At 38.2% G+C, this 21,383-nt stretch overlaps 1 protein-coding gene and 1 pseudogene across 5 annotated transcripts in view; one reads left to right on the top strand and one right to left on the bottom strand.

Moving 5' to 3' along the window:
* FOXO3 (forkhead box O3) overlaps positions 1–21,383 on the bottom strand; it is a 125,551-nt gene that overhangs the window by 62,087 nt on the left and 42,081 nt on the right. The window lies entirely within an intron of this gene.
* Positions 5,272–5,560, top strand: LOC107975235 (small ubiquitin-related modifier 2-like; annotated as a pseudogene).

Here is a 21,383-nt window from a genome sequence, read left to right as displayed (position 1 = left end):
CGTCTGACAAGGCCTGCCCAAGGAGAAAACAAGCTTTCCCAAAGCTGAAGCCTGGCCTGGGGGCCCTCAATGGGGCTGAGCTAGTGTCTGTTAGTCCTGAGCCTACCACAATGCTTAGGGATGAACCTGGGGGTGGCAAGCTTCTCCACCCAAACTGAAGAGGTGACACATTAAAAAGGAAAGATTTACATGTGCAGGTGGGTTCAGTAAAACCTATCTGCCACAGTATCTTCTACTCACCCACAAAGGATCCTATAACTCCTATCCACTCACCAATGACCCAGAAATCATGAAAAGAGGCCAACTTATAAGCTAATCAGAGTAGGCTCCTGAGACGACTACGGCTCCTGCTGTCTCTGCCCCACCCCTTCCCGATGGCTATCCCTAGCGCATCACCCCAGTCCTCCCCAAACCCAGATGCTGGAAACCATCACCAGGTTCTGGCAGGCTTCTGAGGCATGCTGTAGCCCCATGATATGTCCAAGATGAGATGGAAAACAGTGCCACACACTGGAGGTGGACACAGAGGGTCCATCCTTGCTCTCCCACTGTCCTGGACGTGGCCCACCCTCCTACTGCTTCCACTGAAGCTCAGGAAGGGAAACTCTTCCAGCTTTTTTTTTTTTTCTAAAAGGCCCTCTTATGCACAATTCCAGAAGAATCAAGTTTCTGAAGCAATGCCTGAACGAGAGCCACAGCACACGGGAGGCCCGGCTCTCTCGCAGACATCATGCAAAATGAGTCACTGCATCTACGTCTTCTGCTATTGCTGCTGCCACCCTTGCTCAGAGTAAATGAGGAAGACAACTGATTCACATGGGATCCGTGGAAACTGATGTGTAAGATCAGCACAGCAACAGGGAAGGGGGCGTCCAGTAAGAGTTCCTCACATGGGCCCCTTCCCTAGAGGGGCAGAAAGGCTCCTGTCAGGATTTGTGTGGTAGTTGGAGTGGGAGGAGGAAGGAGCAACAACAGAAAGGGGAAGGAAACAGAGATGTTAAAACAAAACAAAACAAATAAAACAAAACAAAAAAACACCAAAAACAATATTGGTGGGGGAAACAAATTCTCAACTCAATCAGATCCTTGCAGTAATTCTCCAAGGGGCAAGGACTCCTTCCTCTCATTTGACCCCAAAAGGAAATGTCTGAACAGATCCCTTCTCTCTCCCTGCCCACCCTGATTCAAGTAGATCTCAGGTACAAAGCAAGATAGAAAGCTTCGCTCTCCTGACCCTCCAGCTCTCCAAGAGGAAATTAAGTCTCAGATATCCCTGCCTTTTTTTTTTTTTTTTTTTTTGAGACAGTCTTGCTCTGTCGCCCAGGCTGGAGTGCAGTGGCATGATTTGGGCTCACTGCAACCTCCACTTCCTGGGTTCAAGCGACTCTCCTGCCTCAGCCTCGCAAGTGGCTGGGATGACAGGCATGCGCCACCACAGCCAGCTAATTTTTTTGTATTGTTAGTAGAGATGGGCTTTCATCATATTGGCCAGGCTAGGATGGTCTCAAACGCCTGATCTCAAGTGATCCACCCGCCTTGGCCTCACAAAGTACTGGGATTACTAGGTAAGCCACCACGCCCGGCTGCCCCTGCTTCTGTCTTCCTGGCTCTCCATACAAAACTTGCCAGTTACTCCTTAGCTGCCTCAGGCCCACAGCCTCCCCTAATGTCACATGAACATGTCTGCACGAGACCCAAGGCCAAGCTCAAGAGGAATTCTTTCTAGTACATCCCTGTCACTAGGCACTACCTACCTGGCAAAGTACTTATGTGGCCTGACTTCAGGAGAGCTACAGACCTCTCACCTTCAATTTTCTCTCCCACATACTTCTGAAACGGACCATGCCACTGTGAGGCTTCAGGTAGGTTTCTCAGCCCTGGCACTACTGGCATTTTGAGCTGGACACATCTGCTGTGGGCCTCTCCTATGCACTGCAGGATATTTAGCACTGCCCACCAGCCTGGGTGACAGAGGAAGACTCTGTCTCAAAAAACAAAAAACAAAAAACAAAACCACTAACATGGTGAAAGATTCATCCCAATAATTTTTTACTACAGTAGCTGAGGTACATCATGCACTATACACACACTTGATTCTTTCTTCCAGACGTTGCCTTGTGAATTGGATTTTGAACTGTGCTCCTGCCATGGCCTTAAGAATGACCAAGAAGTCCCTGTGGCTTGATGACATCTGATGTCTTTGAGACTCACACAGCAGGCAGTTGGCAAGGCAGCAGGCTTACTCACACAGGCAGGGGTTCCACGAGTCACCCCAATGACTACAGCCTGAATGAACTGCTGTTCCTCGTGGGCACTCCTAGCTCTGCAGGCAGAGCGAGGACATACAAGCATAGCTTTTAAAGTGCTTAATGGTGATTACACTCGTTTGGTGATTCACTAAGCAGTACAGAATGTGCCCAATTATACACTCTATTTTTTCTCCAATCTTATTTCATAAACCCCAATTTCACAGGAACATAGATTTTCCATCCAAACAAAATTATCTAACTTTAACAATTAAAATACTAATTATCCTCAAAATCCTCCTTTGAAATGGGGCTTTAAATAAGATATGACTTAAATAGGCATTTTAATATTTTTGGTTGTATCATTCATTGAAACATCTAAGAAGTGCCTTCATTTTGGATAACATGGGAGGCTACAGGCAAAGAGAGTATTGAATGTTAGTAATAAAACACTATTCAATAAAAACACCAGTATAGGCTCTGTATCAAATAAAACTTTTATCAAGTAAAAACATTTACGATATTAATTTTGTTCTCCCCTACTCCCACCCCAGGTTAAAAACTACAACTTGAAATCTTTTCATAATAAGCTGCCAACAGCAGCTGCTATTGACTAAGAGAAAGAAAAATAAAAGAAAATTGTTATTACTATAAACAAATTATTCGTTCTTTCCAAGATAAATAATGACTTGATGTTCTCATTCTCACAATCAGAAGCGTGGCTTCATAATACTAATTATCTCAGCTCCACCAGAAAACCATCATGCATTCAAACCCATTTGCTGTGTACAGCCCTACCATCTACCAGCTATAAAGTAATATGGGAGAAATACAGGGGTCCCATCTGCAAAAAGCAGGTCACTTCAGTTTTTGGGAGAAACTTCTGCATCCCACATGGAATAAAAAGATGCCACTTACCACCAGATATTTTCCTACTAAAAAAATTTTCTCCCTCCTATTTAAGAAAAAGGATAGACAAAAATTGTATCATATTAAAGTGTTAAGGGAAAATGATCCACATGTAAAAACAAATCAAAAGGCACACGAAACCACGTTAAGACCTCAAAGACAGGAATTAGTCAATTATATTGTGTATTTCTGGGCTCCTGAGTACAAGCATAGTCTGTTTTTCTGACCCAAAAATCTAATAAAAGAATTTATTAACTTAAAGATCTAACAGAGGACACTGTTAGAAATTGGTCTGGGGAAGGCACCATGCTCTTGGCCAAGGAATTATTTAACTCTTCTGCACTAAGAATGGATCTGTGATGATTCACTATGACTACAGCAAATCAAGCTTGGCCCTATCCTTTGAATTTAACCTGTAAGGACAGACAGGTTTAGGATATGAAACCTCAAGAAGATGGTGCCACATCTTAGCTTGCCATGTACAGAAGACTGATTTGCCAGGCTTTGCAACCAAGCTTAAGTGAGATTTAGGCGTTAAGACACGCCAAATTAAAACTCTTAAGGACCATTAATCACATCCTCATGACTTCAGATACACCAATACAACATATGCTTATGTAGGTCTGGTCTTTATTCTTAATCAGGGGTATTAGCTTCCTACTGCAACAGTCTATATAGAAGGAATTGTTTCAAAAGTGGGGCAAGCATGGTTCAGTCCATTCATTATTTTTAGTAATTAAAAATACAGATATGACTATGAAAGTTTTGTTATTCTTAGACGCAAATAAACAGATGGCCAGTGAGGAAATGAGATCAACTTTACGTCTGAGAATACACTATATTCCACTTTCAGTTTCTGAATGTCAAAGCTTGGGAGATAAATCCAAGAATCCAACCTGTAACTAGAATAGGAAAACTATTTTTATTTCATTTGTTTGGCATATTCCAACTGTTAAGAAGTAGAATAAAGAGAAGTAATGCCTAGCAGGGCACAAAGCACTTAATTGGTATTTAATAAGTATTATTTGATGACTAAAGAATGAGAAGAGCCAATTATTCCAACAAAGACTAACATATTGAAAATTCAGGTGTCTCTTCTTCAAATCACAAATGTCCTAAGTTAGAAAGTAAAGAATGCCACGTCTGTGTTACATAAACAGAATGCTTCCTGCCTTGCCCCCACGGTTACACTGATTTCTTTTTTCCTCTTCCTATACAGGCTCTGCTTTAAAGAGTAATATAGTAGCAGATTTTGGCATTGGCATCATATTTATTATGGATTCCATCTATGATAGAGGAACAACTAGAAAACCAGGCAAAACACGAGACAACTGTTTTCAGACATTGGACAACACGCAGTATAGGACTTAATTTCTGAGAACAGTGAAACATATGAGACAAGCCTTGAACTTATTTGTCTGAACTTACTGCCAGGAGGTAGTGTCCAAGCCACAGCAAAGAGAAGGGGGAACACAGAGCATGTCAGTCTTACTGAGTAGAGGTAACACAGATTAGTAATCAGAGAAGCCACATTCAAGGAGGCCAAAACGGCTAGAATTGGAAGGGCAGAACACCCAGGAGAAGAGAGCAGCACAAAAGGGTCGGTTCCTAGAGTCTTAGACTGATCTGCACATCTCTCAAAGGAAACTACTTGAAGTTAGGGATACGAGCACCAGAAAGCAGTTGGCCTAAGAAGTCCTACAGTTCACATAAAGCTAGCAATAGTTCATGTTTCCACCAGCAACAAAAACAAAAGTAATTCACAAGACACACAACATCAGGTAAAGTCCTCAGAAGAATACTGCCTTACGGCAGATAAGTACTCGGGCTACATCATTCCTAATGGGTGCTCTGGAGCCACCCTAACAAAGTTTACATGCTAGCTTCAAAACGATACCACTGATTCCAAGTAACTTAACTGCATGCCAGAACAAAGTCTAGCGCTTTTGAAAAGAATACAACAAAATCTAGCACTCAATGAAGTAAAATTCCCTCTTCCTCATCTGCTGCTGCTGCCTCCTTCTTCTGTGGCTCCTGGTGCTGCTCATGTGCTCGTTCAGTGTGGACCTGATATCTCTTTTGTGAAGCGGCAGCTGAGGAGAACCCGGTGCACATCATGGCTGACAAAAAGCCCCAGGAAGGAGTCAAGACTAAGAACAACAATCATATTAATTTGAAGTTGGTGGGGCAGGGTGGTTCTGTGGTGCAGTTTAAGATTAAGAGGCATACACCACTTAGTAAACTAATGAAAGCCTATTGTGAATGACAGGGATTGTCCATGAGGCAGATCAGACTCTGATTTGACGGGCAACCAAATCAATGAAAAAGACACACCTGTACAGTTGGAAATGGAGAATGAAGATACAATTGACGTGTTCCAACAGCAGATGGGAGGTGTCTACTGAGAAGGGAACCTGCTTCTTCATTCCAGAACTGTTCTCGCAGACCACGATTACATTCTCAAGTAGAAAACTGCAATTTGGTTCCAATACATCCCTGACTACTACAGCATAGTTTTCTCTGTTTGTTCATTTCCTCCTTCTCCATTCTTTTACTGTACATAAAAGTAACTGGTATATGTGCACAAGCACACTGCATTTTTTTTTTTAACAGCCAACGGTATGTTTTGATTGACATCAAGTGGAGACGGGATGGGGAAAAACACTGATTCTGTGAAAACACCCCCACTCTCCATTAGTGGCATGCTCATTCTGCTCTTCATATTCCAGTAAGTTATTTTGCTCTGTTTTAACAACAACAAACAAACAAACAAACAAAAAACCCATAAAAATCCTTGCATACCTTGTTCAACTGGAGAATTTTCATGTTTTTAATTGATCACTGTAAAACCAAGGACAATTTTATAACTTTTTTGTATGTAGCTGTTATATGTAGGGCAATCTGTCTTTATCTAGGGATAAACTACTCTAAAAAAAAAAGAATCCTATATAGTTTTCTCTTTAAGTCAAGCGTCTTGCTGTTTAAATAAACTCCTTGTTTAATATGAAAAAAAAAACTATGTAAAATTCACAATGCCTGGTATCCAAGTAAAAATTACCAGGCATAGCAAAGGAACAGGAAAATATGGCCCATAAAAATGAAAATAATCAATCAATTAACAGACCCAGAAATGAGACAAGATGATGGGACTAGCAGACAAGGGCACTGAACTAGCTATTATAACAGTGCAGCTTCTTTAAAAAACAACTTGGCAGTTCCTCAAAAGGTTAAAGAGAATTACCACATGACCCAGCAATTCCCTCCTAGGCATAGACCCAAAGACATTAAAATAATATGTCCACATAAAAACTGGTAACAAATGTTCACAGCAGCATTATTCATAATAGCTAAAAACTGGAAACAATTCAAATGCCCAGCAACTGATGAATAAATAAAATGTAGTATATCCATATAATGGATTATTATTTAGCAATAAAAAGAAATTAAGTACTGATAAATGCTACCAACGTGGATGAACCTGGAAAACATACTAAGTGAAAGAAGGCACTCACAAAGTACTACCTATTATATGATTCCATTGATATGAAATGTCCAGAAGAGTCCCTATAGACTGACATTTCATATCAATATAGGCTGAAATGGAGTGGGGTACATGGGAAATGACCGCTAATGGATACAAGGTTTCTTTGTGGGGTGACGAAAGTATTCTAAAATTAGATTGTGGTTGCACAACAGATAGTTGCACAACTCTGTGAATATACTAAAAACCATCAATTTGCACACTTTAAATTGGTAAATTATATGGCAATGTGAATTAGGTCTCAACAAAGCTGTTAAAAAGTTATAAATATGGCTGGGCGCAGTGGCTCACACCTGTAATCCCAGCACTTTGAGAAGCAGAGTTGGGAGGATCGCTTGAGGCCAGGAGTTGAGACCAGCCTGGCCAACACGGCGAAACCCCATTTCTACTAAAAAATACAAACATTGGCCGGGTGTGGTGGCTCACGCCTGTAATCCCAGCACTTTTGGGAGGCAGAGGTGGGTGGATCACAAGGTCAGGAGATCAAGACCATCTTGGCTAACACGGTGAAACCCCGTCTCTACTAAAAAATCAAAAAATTAGCCAGGCGTGGTGGCGGGTACCTGTAGTCCCAGCTACTCGGGAGGCTGAGGCAGGAGAACGGTGTGAACCTGCGAGGCAGAGCTTGCAGTGAGCCGAGACTGCGCCACTGCACTCAAGCCTGGGCGACAGAGTGAGACTCTATCTCAAAAAAAAACAAAAAACAAAACAAAAAAACCTTAGCTGGGCGTGATGGCACATACCTGTAGTCCCAGCTACTCAAGAGGCTGAGGTGGGAGAATCGCTTGAACTGGGGAGACAGAGGTTGCAATGAGCCATGATTGCGCCATTGCACTCCAGCCTGGGTGACAGAGTGAGACTCATTCTCAAAGGAAAAAAAAAATTATAAATATACTCTATGTAGTAAGAAGGTAGAGGGGAAAAAAGGCAGGAAATTGGAAGATACAAAAGAAATAAACCCAGTGGTACTTCTAGTAAAGAAAAATAACTTTAAAAATACACTGGATGGGATTAACAGCAAATTAAACATTGCAGAAAGATCAGTAAATTATAAGACACAACAACAGCAACTAACCAACTAACCCAAATGAAGCACAGGGAAAGACTGAAAATGAAATTGAGAGTATCCAGTGATCTATGGGGACAATATTAAATTGTCTAACATGTGTAAATTGAGATCATAAAAGAAGAGGAAAGAGGGAGAGGATGGAAAAAAAATCTGAAGAAATAATGGCTGGATTTTAAATTTTTTTATAAAAAACTATAAACACTCAGATCCAAGAAAAACTCAACAAACTCCAAAAAGAACAGATGTAATTAAATAGGGCACATCATAATAATAAAAACCAGTGATACAAAAAAAAAATACTTAAAAGCGGCAGAAGAAAAAAGACATTAAGAGAAATATAGAATGAGCAAATCACTTTTCAGAGACTATGTGAGACAATGGAGGAACATCCTTACTAAGAGAGGGAAAAAGCTACCAATCTAGAAATTTATACCTATTAAAAATGTCTTTCAAAAACGAAGATAAAATAAAGACTCTTTCAGGCAAACAAAAATGAGAATCAATGCCAGCAGTGGTACATTCAAAGAGATATTTTAAAAAGTAGTTTCATCAAGCAGAGAGAAAATGATACCAGATGGGCATCTGAACTTAAAGGAATGAAGAGCAGGGAATGATCAATATATGAGTAAATACAGACAATATTTTCTTATCTTCAATCTCTTTAAAAGATAATGACTATCTAAGGCAAAAATAACAATATATTCTGGGGCTTATAACATACATGTAGAAGAAAATAGCACTAAGAATAGTAAGGAAGAAGTGGCTGTATATTGTTTCAAGGATTTTATACTCCATGTAAAGTGGCAGAAGATTGACTATCATCAGTTAAAGATGTGTAAATCCTAGCGCAACCATTAAAAAATAACAAAGAGATGTAACTAATAAGCCAAGAGTGGAGATAACATGGGTTCATTAAAACCAAACAAAACCACCTAACTCAAGAGAAGGCAAGAAAAGGGGGAATAGGACACAAAGAACAAATGGGACAAATAGAAAACTAATAGCAAGATAACAGATTTAAACCCAAATATAATTACATTAAACAAAATGGTCTTTGAAAAAAATGCAAAAAACAAAAAACCCCAAAACATCAACAAAAAACCCTCCAAATAAAAGCCAGAGATTGTCAGATTGGATTAAAAAACACCCAACAATTTGCTATCTGCATGGAATCCACTTTAAATATAAAGACACAGATAGATTAGAAGTACAAGGAAAAAAGATCTGCCATACAAACAGTAGTCAAAAGAAAGCTGGAGTAACTATATTATTAACAGTTATTAATGAACAGATTTCAACAACAAATACTGCCAAGGATGAAGAGAGACAATTCATAATAGAAGAGTCAATGTATCAGGAGGATATAACAACCTTAAATGTTAATCTGCCTAATAACAGATTTTCAAAATACATAAAGCAGTATGCAATTATTATTTTTCGATTAAAGTTTGTTAAAAACATGAAGCAAAATCTAATAGAATTGAAGTAGACAAATCCACAATTACAGCTGGATATTTCAACATTCCTTTCACAGTAATTGACAGAACATGTAGTGAGAAAATGAACTTGACTAACTTGACCTAATTCACATTTATAGAACAAATCACCCAAAACAGCAGAAAACACATTCTTTTTAAGTACATGGAAAACATTCAATAAGATAGACAATATTCTTGGCTCATAAAACAAGTCTCAACAAATTTAAAACAACACAAAACAGATTCTCCAACCACAAAAGAATTTAGTTAGAAAACAGTAATAGAAAAATATCCAGAAAATCCTCCAAATACTTGGAAATTTAAAAATTCACTTCTAAACAAACTGCAGACCAAAGTAATTACAGGTAAAATAGAAACAATTTTGAACTGAATGCAAAAACAAACTTCATTGGATGCATCTATAGCAGTTGTAGCAAGGAATGTATAGCTTTCAACATTTATATTAGGAAGGAAGGTCTCAAGTAAATGATCTAAGGTTTCACCTTAAGATGCCAGAAAAAGAGCAAATTAAACCCACAACATGCAGAAGAAAAGAAATAAAAGATTAAAAGAGAAAAAAAAAATCAATGGAAGTAAAAACATAAAAGTAACGGGGGAAAAAATCAGTGGAAGCAAATGTTAATTCGTTTAAAAGATCAATGAAATTGCAAGGCACTAAACAGATAAGGAATGAGGGGGAAAGGGAGTTAAGACAAATTATCAACATCAGGAATGAAAATGAAATCACTACAGATGATATATCTATTAAAAGGATAATAAGAGAACATTATAAATAAATTAGACAACTTAAATAAAATGGGCAAATTCCTTAAAAGACACAGACTACCAAAACTCATTCAAGAAGAAACAGACAAGCCAACAGCATTGTATCTATGAAATAAATTGAATTAGCGGTTAAACATTTCCTCACACACAAAAAAACTCCAGGGTCTGATGGCTTAACTGCTGTTGAATTCTATCAAACATTTAAGGAAGAGATAGTACAGTGCTACCAAAGAGCAGAACAGGGAACACTTTCCAACTCATGTTATAAGACCACCATTACCCTGGTACCAAAAACAGGCAAAGATATTATAAGAAATGTATAGATCAATATTCCTCATGAAGACAGACACAAAAACCCTTAACAAAATTTTAGCTACTTGAATCTCATGGTAACATATCAAGACCAGGTGGGATTTATCCCAGGAATGTAAGGTTGGTTTAACATTGCAAATCAGTCAATGTATTTCATCATATTAAAAGACTGAAAAAGAAAAACCATCTGATCTTCTCAACAGGTGAGGAAAAAGCATCTGACAAAATTCAATATCCACTCATAATTTAAAAAACAAAAACTACTCAACACATAGGAATAGAGAAAACTACCTCAGCCTGATAAAGGAAATATGTGACAAACTTACACCTAACATGATACTTAACAGTGAAAGACTGAATGCTTTCCCCTTAAGATGAGAAAAATGGTAAGGATCTCTGCTTTCACCACTGCTATTCAACAATGTATTGGAGGTCCTGGCCACTGAAATAAGGCAAGAAAAAGAAATAAAGTGTATACAGTATATATTAGAAAGGAAGAAAACTCTATGTTTTTTTTTTTTTTTTTTTTTTTGAGACAGAGTTTTGCTATTGTCACCCAGGCTGGAGTGCAATGGCGCAATCTCGGCTCACTGCAACCTCCGCCTCCAGGGTTCAAGCAATTCTTCTGCCACAGCCTCCCGAGTAGCCGGGATTACAGGTGCCCACCACCACGCCCAGCTAATTTTTGTATTTCTAGTAGAAATGGGGTTTCACCATCTTGGCCAGGCTGGTCTCAAACTCCTGACCTCAGGTGATCCGCCCACCTCAGCCTCCCAAAGTCCTGGGATTACAGGCATGAGCCACTGCGCCTGGCCAGAAAACTCTATTTATAGACATGATCATCAATGTAAAAAAATCCTAAGAAATCTACAAAAAGGGTATTACAACTAATACATGAGTTTAGCAGTTACAAGATTAAGGTCAATACACAAAACCCAATTAATTATATTTCTACATACTAAACAAATGGAAACTAATTTTTAAAATATCATTTACAATAGTATCAAAAGATGAAGCTCTTGGGGATAAATTTCACAAACAGTATGTAAGAATTGTATTTTAAAACATATAAACACTGCTGAGAGAAATTAAAGATGACTAGATCTAGAACAGTCCAAATGATTTTGAAAAAGAACTAAATTGGAAGAGTTATACTACCTGCTAAAATAAAGCTACAGTAATAAAGACCAATGTATATTAGTATAAGAAAGAAAACATGCAATCAATAGAACAGAGGGTCTAGAAATACATGAAGGTGTCAAGGAAGTTCAATGGATAAATGAATCCAGACTCTTATACAAAATATTAAAATTATCTCCAAATGGATCAAAGTCTTAAATTTAAGAGCTAAAACTTAGCTCTTTAGTTGTTAGGACACTGTTAACAAAATGAATAAGCAATCCACAAACAAGAAAAAGTACTGGCAATACTTATTTCTGATAAAAGACATGTATTCAGAATACATAAGAAATTCCTAACTAAATGGTGTGAATACAATCCTTTAAAAAAAAAAAAAGGCAAAAGATTTCAATAGACACGTCACCAAAGAAGATATACAATTTACAAATAAGCACATGAAAAGATGCATAACATTATTAATCATTAAGCAAATGCAAATTAAAATTACAATGAGGTATCTACCACTACATATCCACTACATTATACAATGGAGAAAAGTAAAAATACTGGCAATTACATGTGTTGGAGAGGATGTGAAACAACCAGAACTCTCATACATTGCTGGCAGAAATGCAAAACAGTACATCCACTCTGGAAAACAGTTTGGCAGTTTCTTATAAAGTTAAACATACACTGCACTTACCACCCAGCAGTCCTACTCCTAGGCATTTATCACAAATACATGAATAAATATATCCCCAAAAGTCCTGAACAGAGATATTAATAGCAGTTTTATTCATAACTGTAAAAAACTGGAAACAACCCAAATGTCTATCCCCTGGTGAATGGATAAAATATTCTGGTATATTTCTATAACAGAATATCCATACAACAATGGCATACTTCTCAGCAATTTAAAGAATGAGCCACCGACAAAAGGCATGGATGAATCTCAAATGCACTCTACTAAGTGAAAGATGCTAACACAAAGGGCTACATACAGTATGACTCTACATTTATACGAAATTCTAGAAAAGGCAAAAAGTAGCTCAGCAGTTGTGGGTGGGTAGGGGGAGGGAGAGGGACTGATGAAAATAAGCCATGAGGGAATTTTTTGTGGTGATGAAATGTTTGAAATGTTTTATAATTGTGGTGTTATACAACTGTACACATTCACTAAAACTCAAATTTTATACTTAAATTGGTAAATTTCAGTGTTTTCAAATTACAACTCAATAACTACGATTGTTTTCCACAGGTAATTTTCAAAATAAATCACCAGTTTCAAAACAGGGAGGCAATTTTATATCACTGTAAAATTATCCAAATGCCACAAAAACAGCAGGATTATAGGAAAAGAGTTTTTATCCTTTCTGGGTTACAAGATGTGGAGGGAGGAACAGGAACAAAAGGTGTGGGCGATAGGAAAATGGGGAGGGCTGCTCTCTGCACTGTTTTACACTGTATTTAAATGCCTCAGACTTCACCCAGTCCCTGTCCTATCACTTCTATCTACTTGCAAAGACAACAGAGTATGAATGCGTTCTCTCTCTTAAAAACCAAAACACAGGGGCACACACAAAACTCAGAAAGCTGCACTGTTTTTTCCTCTTAGAGCACAAAGGTGAAGAGGCTCAGCCCATGAAGCTAAGCGGTCCAGTCCCATGACTTTCACTTGTACTTAAGAACACTGAATCCTCTCCTTTTAATTCTATTGAGTTTCTTGTGAGGCAAATTTTCCTGTGGCCAGTTTACTCTGAGTTCCTGATAAGGAGTCCAGTTATTAACAGAATCTAAGCAATTTACAGGACTCTTAGACTCAGTCCTTTTATTTTAAAACTACAAAAACAATACCTATAATATTGAAGAATATTAAAATAAAGAGGAAAAAAATCAAGGGCTCTCCAGTGAGGAAATAATTAAATAAATTATAAATCCATTCAACCCTTGTCCTATTAAAGCAATGATTTTAAATAGCCATTGTAAAGCCTGTATATGGGGAGGGGAAGGGGAAACAAAGCAAAGTGCAAAAAAAATCTCTTACTGCAGCCAAGCAAACAATGCATGCATATATGGCCAAATCTGCAAGCAACTCAGATAAGAGGAGTGGTGACAGGTTTCCCCCAACTTTTTCTTTTCAAAAATGTACATATGTGTGCATGTATGTGTACATTAAAAAAAAATTCAACAGGCACATCTCCTGAGTTTAATGAAAAAACTCTAGTCTAGGCAAAAGGAGCCCTGTTGTCAACAGTTAAGTCCTCCAGGCGTGTTAGCAGCATATTCATACGTGTAAAGTCCTAACTACAACTCAAAGACCTGTAATGATATGTCCTGAAGAAATGAGTGAGAACACCAAACTGCTTTCCAGTTAAAGAGAGGTCGCTTTGTTGGCACAAGTGGCTAACCCAGAAACACAAATACCTTAGCCTTAAAAGCGATCCACAGCGTTATATACAAAGAGAGATGCAGTGAGAAACAAACTCACAGGCCTATCTGATGCTCAGTCTTCCTGCTTCCCTTCTTAACAATACCACCTGCAACCTCAATAGTGTCTTTTCATCACCACCTGGAAAGCTAATAGGCCAAATCGTATTTTGGCTGATTTTAAAGCTAAAGAGATCAAGAGCACAGCTTTACAACTTTGCTCTAGGTGACTCAGATACTAAGCATCTAAACCTGGCCTAGAACCCAGGCCCATCAGCAACCAGGTGTGTAACATCTTGGTGCCTCTCCCACAATAGCAGACAATGCCCTCAGTCACCACAACCATGACTTCTCCAGGAACAAAGTGAAATCTGTCTAGTCTCTAAACACTCACTGAAATAAAACCTTTTGGAAGTGACGTGACAATTCACCATTTATTTGGGGAGTAAGGTTAAAAATAGTAAGGCTTAGAGATAATCCATTTACTCAGCTTACCAGTTATAAACCATAGCTTTACTGAATGTGAATTACAATAGGCTGATCTTAAAGACCTTTAAGAACTAACCTCCAATAACCTCTTCTACATCATGTCCTCTGGTAACTGTTCATTTGGATTAAGGCAAAACCAACCAAAGCTATTCTTAATAGCTTGAGGTCCAGCTCACAAACCTCCACAGCTGGCCAAGTACCGCAGCAACCTCAGCGTTAACAAAAGGAAACAAGTTCTATACTGCTGAGCATTAACTGCTTAAGCAGCTGTCCTGAGGTTGAAACAAATCTGTCCTGGGAATTTAGGGCCCGTTTTCTGGACTTTGGGAGGGGAGGGATAGAGAAAAATAAAGTTAAGCTTACCCCTACCCTCTCTCTGAGAATAGGATATTTCTTCAAACTTTCTGAAGCGTTTACTATTAGAAATATGAAACCCTGTAAAAGTACCAAGGCCAAAGAAGAGCCTTTAAATTGTTTTCCACTTGTAACCACAATGGAGTAGTTTTCCAATAAACCCAAAGATAGCTAAACGGGATCCTAAATGGTACACTCTGTTCAGAAACCATAGAGTTGGCTCTTTGGTTTCTGATATTTGGTTTCCTGGTTTCTGCCAGAGTATTTTTGTTCCTGGATTTTGTTTTTGATAGAAAAACTGCAGTAGCACCAGAAAAGAGTAGTTGGTTTTTTTTACCCAAAAAGTTCTGCAAAGTTCTCTGAGTATCCCTCTCTTTAGGACTGTGCCTCCAATCCAGTTCATGTTCCATTTCCCTCTGGGGACAAAAGACAATTCCCAGTTAGAAATTAGCCTCTTTGGCAGAACTACTTGTAAGACCAGAAAATAGGCCAGTGATAGCCAATTCTCAATCATCTTTAAATAAAGTGAGATCGTCACTTAATTTATCCAAGCATCAGTTTTTCAAAGGGCTGAACTAGAGATCTCACTCCATTCAAGTGTTCTAAAGATGATTCTCAGTATAGAACAGACACTTCAGTTTGAAACAGAGAGAAATTTGAGGTGATCTTAAGGCCCACTGGGAGTATGCATATGAATTTGCACATTACTTCTGATGAATAAAATGAGGGAACTGGACTAGAATTTCCACCTATCTTTCAACTCTACCATTATATGATCCCAAGGTCCTTGGAAATGGCAGTAAATAGGGCAGGACTGAAGGTTAGACCTGCCACCAACTCCCCAAATGCCACTGCTCTGAAGTAAGAATCTGGTAATGATAAAGATTATTTCTTCCAGGATAATAATCTACTGTTAAAGAACATACATTTCTATTAGGATGGGATCTCCTTTAGGCAGGGGGATTTTATCTTTTGTTCACTGATGTATTTATTCCCCAACCCTCTAACAGGAGCTGGCACACAGTAAGCATCAATAAATATTTATTGAGTGAATGAATAAATTTTGTCCTTAGCATCTGAAGTAAGACATCCAAAGAATATAATCTGCAAGTCCCTAAAGGCAGAAGGATGCTTATATTCTACTACATGTCAGCTGGCAGAAAAATTAGGATACAGGGACTCCCTCAGACTTTAGAGACTTAAAAGAATGTATCCATAATCATCTAGACATCTAAACAGAGCAAGAAAAACAGGGTTAGAAACAAGCACATTTTACAATTCCATTTTCAAAACATGTAACCTTTCCAGGATCAGAAAAGAAAATATCAGTGAAGCAAGTTTCTGAAGGGAGTACAGAAACTCTTTCTTCTTCTTCTTCTTTTTTTTTTTTTTTTGAGACAGTCTCGCTCTGTCACCCAGGCTGGAGTGCAGTGGCAGGATCTCGGCTCACTGCAACCTCCGCCTCCCAGGTTCAAGCAATTCTCCTGCCTCAGCCTTCCAAGTAGCTGCGATCCAAAGGTGCACGCCACCACACCCAGCTAATTTTTGTTTTAGTAGAGATGGGGTTTTGCCATGTTGCCCAGGCTGGTCTTGAACTCCTGAGCTCAAGTGATCTGCCCTCCTTGGCCTTCTAAAGTGCTGGGATTACAGGCTTGAGCCACTGCGCCCAGCTGAAATATTATTCTTCTAAGACATTTCAATTTGGGGTAAAAATTCTTTCATCTCCTAAGTACGACCTTTCAGGTATGAAAGACAAAACATACAAGTTAATAATTAAAAAGTCTATGAGTTCTAAATTCCCCAAGTCTGAGAAACAGTGACAACACCTTGCTCCAAAATATCCTAATATCCCAAGGGTTCATTTGTTTTTACACATAACAAAACAAAAACAAAAATAAAAACAAGAGACATCTGGTGGCAGGACAAGCATTGTCTTCTTCAACTTACTCTGCATCTTTATGGGACCCCCATCCTCACCCCTTCCTGTCACATCAGGCATCAAAAGTGAAAATCACACACAACAGTGGTCAAATAGCTAGAATACATAAGGCTTTAAAAAGAGCTGTGCAAGGTAGCATGTGCTAAAGGTGATCAAAATATACATTTTAACTATTGAAAACAGGTAGTCCTGTCACTAAACTCCTGGTAAAAGCAGAACAGGCTGGCAAAAGGACTAGAAAAGTTTGTCAGTTCCTGGCTTTCTGAACCTGCTTGTTCACAAGGCTGCTTGCTTCCTGGGAAGAGAAAAAGAAAGTTTTTCATGCAGTCTCCTGTAGATAAGCCTTAATCATAGCCTGGCAAGACTGTGCAGACACTTGGAACTCGAGAAGACATTTTCTCTTTTTCTCCTTCTGACTTTTTGTTATACCAGTGGCATTGCCATGTGTGTCAAGAACCCAAAGAGTTTAGGGGGAAGGGGAGGAATATCACAATTGCAGAGGCCTGATTACTATGCAGAAAACACCGCCCTACCAGACAGACTTGCCAACAAACCGCCCTTGGGAAGGGTACAGTCTATGGGGTGAACAAAGGGGCTGATATACTGTGGAACTGGATTCAGAGAGACCTCCTTATCTCCAAAGCTTCTGGATTTCTAGGCAAGAGCAGCAATTAGGCATTAACTGACAAGAACATTATTTACAACAGGGAAGAGGTTCTGATGAGTCTCCAAGCATACTGTACAGAATTCCAGTCTTCAAACCTTTAATACCAAATTAGTTGTTTTCTCATACTGCCCCACCTCTTTTAAATTATAATTGTTCTGTTTCGCACCAAAGTTTCTTTGTGGCACAAACTATTTTAATTTACTTGTAACTCTTACATAAAAACCTCCAAAGCATTTTACCAATGACAATTTGCAAAGCAATTAACTATCCAGGATCACATGCTCACATGACAAAATAAAACTTTTTTTGGTCTTTTGAGTGATTTGAAAGCACTACATTGAACAAAATAATTGCATCTTGTGACTTCTCCCTTCAACCTAATTTTCATCTAATTTGCTGTCCTACATGCAAATTTGCCTCATGCTGCATTTCCATGCCTCCCTCTCAGAACTGTTCAGCCTCCTGGCCTGTTCCCTTACTTTATCTAAGCAGGTAATCAAAACAAGAAACATCTTGATATTCCCTGTGCTAACACAAAACAAAACAAACAAATCTTTCCCTTCTAGGATAATTCTAATCATCCCTGAACCATTTCTGAAATCAGACCTGTAATCCCACTCTTATTTACCAGAAGTGTCATTTGAGGCAAGCTTTTAATTGATCTAGGCCTGTTTCTTTTTCTGAGAAATGAGCAACTTCCAAGGTATAGATTAGAAATACTGTATGTAAAAGACACAGTAGTGTCAGACACATAGTGAATGCTCAGAAATTATTAATAGTTTTCAAAATCGCAAAAATAAAATGAAAAAAAATAGTAGGACTGGGCACGGTGGCTCACACCTGTAATCCCAGCACTTTGGGAGGTCAAGGCGGGCAGATCACAAGGTCAGGAGTTCGAGACCAGCCTGGCCAATATGGTGAAACCCCGTCTCTACTAAAAATACAAAAATTATCCAGGCGTGGTGGTGGGCGTCTGTAGTTCCAGTTACTCGGGAGGCTGAGGCAGAAAAACTGCTTGAACCTGGGAGGCGGAGGTTGCAGTGAGCTGAGATTGTGCCACTGCACTCCAGCCTGGGTGACAGAATGAGACTCCGTCTCAGGGAAAAAAAAAAAAAAAAGTTAGTATTAGATATAAGGATACCCATGATAAAGAGTGTGACTATGAACTTCATTTATCTCAATTAAAAAGTTTATTTTGGCCTAAGCAACATCTTAAGCTTAAAAATAAAAATTAATAAAGCCAAGAGGCCACATCCTGTGGTGGAACAGTATAAAGTAAATTTGCAAAACAGAAACATTTGACTTCAAATACCTTTTTCTCTCTTCTTATAGGGCCTTTACACTCCATAAGTGAGCCAAGTCACAAAACGGGAAGGCTTAGAATCACCAAACTCATGACATTCAGATGCCCCATGTGAGGGCATCTCCATAAGGATAAACTTAAGCTTAGACAATCCTTCAGATACTTAAAAAAGGGTCCAAACCAAACAAACTGAAAAGCAAAAAGCAACAAGGAAAAAAAAAAACCCAACCTTCAAAAAGTTGAGGGGGCCTGAAACATCCAAACTGGCTGTTTTCTTTGGCTGCAATCACTGGTTGTTGTTCAAGTTCAGTTCTAGTAGAGACTCTAACACTGTAACACTTATTTCTTGTTAAAACAAAATAATGAACAAGAAAGCAAACTGATTATTCCTTGTTCACAAATGTCAGTGTCAGAAGTAATATTACATACTAATAAGTCATATAACATTTCTACTCATTTCAGGCAAAGGCACGTCGCTGTTAAATTACCTTTAATTCGAAAAGAACAAAAAATATATCACAGGAAGTTCTTCTACACAATCATCCAAAGGTATAATAAGCCATAAAAACTTAACCTGCCACTGAAGAGGGCAAAGGAACCCAATGACTTTCACCTCATTTAGTCACCAAGAAATGTATTAACAGTGGGTACTGTCGTTTTCCAGTTTTTCTTTATTACTTATTTCATTCACCATAATTCCAAATTTTAATGACCATATCTTTCCTAAAATATCTACATAAAAATCTTGATTATTTAAGAGTAAAAAGTTGGTTTCTCCTCTAGCTACTTCTGACCTCTTCAATAAATTGTGCCTGATGCTGCCTCCTTTCCTTCCAACCACTCACATTAGAATCCTTTTAGTCAAAGTAGTCTGAGGCTGCAGTTGTTTGCAGGATGTGATCATCCTCAATACCATATTATTTCAGAGTAGCTTAAGTCACCATTCCTAGGCAATTTCATAGTAAAAAAATTATTCTAGGAATTCCTGGACCTATAGATATTTCCAAGATCATTACAAAAATACTTCTTTTTAAATAAAAAAAAATTGTCTATAATGTACCATGCTGGGAAATTTTTATTTCAAAAATAGAACTAAACTCTTGAGCTTCAATAATGCTGTCAGATAGATTCCCAGGGCCTTCTACTGCCCTCAAGGAAATGATGGCACACCCTCAGTTTGGGAAAGGCTGCCCAGGATTAGTTCAAAGAAGATGCTCTACCCAAAACCCCAACAATGATTCCCTCCTCTCCCCATTAGCAGAGTCCTATCCTCTTTATATCAAGTTCCTCTGGAAATCAGGTTATATTTAATACCTGGAGATCCTCAACTTGTTATTCAATACTGTATTTTCTTTCCTAGGCCAAAATGTGCGTACATTTTCTAGACACTTAAAGTTAAAATCACCAATACCATAAGAATCAAGATAAACTGGAAAATATGACAAGGAAAAAAAGGAGGGTCCTTTATCATCCCTGAGAAAGTGAAAAGTTTTCATGGCTGATGCTTTACTTGATCCACTTGTTTAATTACACTCATTAGTCTTTAGCTGCAAACATGTAGAAGGTACTTGAATGACTGAATGAATAATTTATTATAAACTTTTAAAAAGAGAAATGCCAGATTCTGCTAGTCTCTTTTATTCATTTATTTGTAAGAATGGGATCCTTCTTTGTCACAGGACACTAATTTAGCACCAGAGAAGTTACTGAGCACAACCTCATCGAAGTCATCCTACCTTCTACTGAAGTGATGAACAGTACAACCATTTTTTGCTGAAACTGGCCTGATTCACCTTAAAAATGGTACCACAGGTGAAGAAGAAAAAAAAAACTACAGATGAAAACACAAAAAGTGAGGGAAAAAAAGTCTTATATTGAATGAATGTCAGTTTGCCATATTCCACCAGAAAGTAATTTTCAATCCAAAGATTTTTATCTCAGAAAATATAGTATATTTTCCAAGTTTTAGTAGATATGTTATTAACCCTATCTTATTCCTTTCAAAGTTACTGCCTAGTCACAGACAGAAACACTAAAACACTTTAGCATAAAGAGGGAAGAAAAGTATCTCCTACTCTACCTTGTCTTAGCAGTTCCATTAAAAGACCACTTAACTCTCAGCTCTAAGAGCTTCAAAATAGGTTCCTATAATACAAAACACACAGAAAGACACATGTACACAATCATCTATATTGCTTATATTAATCGGCCTTTATAAAAAGTTATCCACATCTATTATAAAAAAATAATAACCTTTGTTAATAATAAAAGGTTATTTTTTTTTTTGGTTTGGTTTTAATGCTATTGCTTATGACAGCACACTTGCCTCCTTCTGGATAAATATGTGGGACAAATAACAGACAGCAGCAACATACAAAAACTCAGTGATTTCCTGTAATTCTTTACCCCCATTCTAGACCAAATCCTCTGAGGTTCTATGAAGCTGCAGAGTCCCAAACTTCACGCAAAAAACAAGATCTTGGTGGTATCTGTTACTCTGAAAGATCTTCTTAGGCCAAGTGGGATTGGAAAACTTACAGTGAAGCTTTAGGTTATGCTGCTACAGGTGTATGGCAGAAATTTACAAAGATTTTTTAAAGTAATAATGCTCTGTGTTGGCAAGGGTATGAGAATGGGCACTTTCATACATTGATGGTAGGAGTTTAGGAAGATTTTAGGAAAGAAAAAAAAGAGTGACTAGAAAAAGCAAAGCTTTAAAATTCTGTATGCTCTCAGACATCAAT

This window comes from Pan troglodytes, chromosome 5 (genome assembly GCF_028858775.2).
Source record: "Pan troglodytes isolate AG18354 chromosome 5, NHGRI_mPanTro3-v2.0_pri, whole genome shotgun sequence".
NCBI lineage: Eukaryota > Metazoa > Chordata > Mammalia > Primates > Hominidae > Pan > Pan troglodytes.
The sequence above is the reverse complement of the archived record's forward strand: the minus strand, read 5'-3'. Positions and strand labels throughout refer to the sequence as shown.